Consider the following 1,789-nt stretch of genomic DNA (forward strand, 5'->3'; position numbering starts at 1 on the left):
AGTAGATACTCATTAAAAATATTTTACAATATATTAAAGAACAACAACAAAAAAAATGGTATTGAGTTGACTCAAACTTATTTTATGACAGGGAAGAAGTGTGCTGCATAGGATTTTTGATGACTGATATCTTAGAATCAAAACATCAAGCCTTTCTTCCAAGCTGCCTCTGGGTAGACTTGACTCTGTAAACTTTTGATTAGCAACCTAACATGTAAACTGTTTGTACCTCTCAGGGACTCCAGATTTCAATGTATGTTGTTGTTGTTGTTAGGTGCCATCAAATTGGTATCAACTCATAGCAATACTATGCAAAACAGAACAAAACAATCCTCAGTCCTGGGCCAATGTCACAATCGTCACACTTGAACCCATTGATTCTGCCGTCTTGCCAATTCATATTGCTGGGGGTCTTCCTCATTTTTCTGACCCTTCACCTTATAAAATCTGGTATCCTTCTTCAATGGGTGGTCCCTCCTGACAAAATGTCCAAAGATAGAAAGACAAAGATAGAAAGACAAAATGTCCAAAGATAGAAATCCTGGATTCCAAAGAGCACTCTGGCTGTACGTCATCCAACACAGATCTATCTGTTATTTTGGCAGTCCATGGCACTTTTAACATTCTCCTCCAATATCATAACTCAAATGCATCAATTATTCTATGGTCTTCCTTATTCATGGTCCAAATTTCATATGCATGTGAGGTTATTGAAAATACCATGGCTTGAGTCAGGCACACCTTAGTCCTCAAGCTGACATCTTTGCTCTTCAACACTTTAAAATGGTCTTCTGCAGTAGATTTGCCTAGTGCAGTGTGTCATTTGATTTCTTGACTGCTACTTCCATGAGTGTTTATAGATGATCCAATAAAAATGAATTCTTTGACAACTTTAATCTTTTGTCCATTAATATGAATGTTGTTTATTGGTTCAGTGGTGAGGATTTTAGTTTTCTTTACATTGAGACGCAATCCATACCAAAGGCCGTGCTCTTTGATCTTCATCAGTAAGTACTTTAAGTCCTCTTCATTTTCAGCAAGCAAGGTTGTGTCATCTGCATATCACAGGTTGTTAATGAGTCTTCCTCCAATCTTGATGCCATGTTTTTCTTCGTATAAACCAGCTTCTTGGATTATGTACTCAGCATACAGGTTGAGTTGCAAAACCAATGATTTGCTTATTTCAAATATCTTCTTTAGACAGCATAACAGATGACTATACACATGGACTTCGCCAGAGGGAACACATAGAAATCAAATTTACTACATCTGTGGAAAGAGAAGATGGAAAAGCTCCATATCATAGGTGAAAACAAGACCGGGGCAGACTGTGGAACAGACCATCAATTACTGATATGCAAATTCAAACTGAAGCTGAAGAAACAGAAAACAAGTCCACAAGAGCCAAATATGACCTTGAATTAATCTCACCTGAATTTAGAGATCATCTGAAGAACAAATTTGATACATTAAACAGTAAAGACCGAAGATGAGAAGAGTTGTGGGATGACATCAAGAACATCATACGTGAAGAGAGCAAAAAATCATTAAGAAGACAAGAAAGAAGGAAAAGTTCAAAATGGATGTCAGAAGAGACTCTGAAACTTGTTCTCCAGCGTAAAGAAGCTAAAGCAAATGGAAGAATTGAGGAGGTCCAAGAGCTGAATAGAAAAGCTCAAAGATCAGCTCGAGAAGATAAAGCCAAATACTATAATAAAATATGCAAAGATTTGGAATTAGAAAACCAAAAAGGAAGAACACACTCAGCATTTCTCAAGCTGGGGGAACA

Source organism: Chrysochloris asiatica, unplaced genomic scaffold, assembly GCF_000296735.1.
Source record: "Chrysochloris asiatica unplaced genomic scaffold, ChrAsi1.0 scaffold00460, whole genome shotgun sequence".
NCBI lineage: Eukaryota > Metazoa > Chordata > Mammalia > Afrosoricida > Chrysochloridae > Chrysochloris > Chrysochloris asiatica.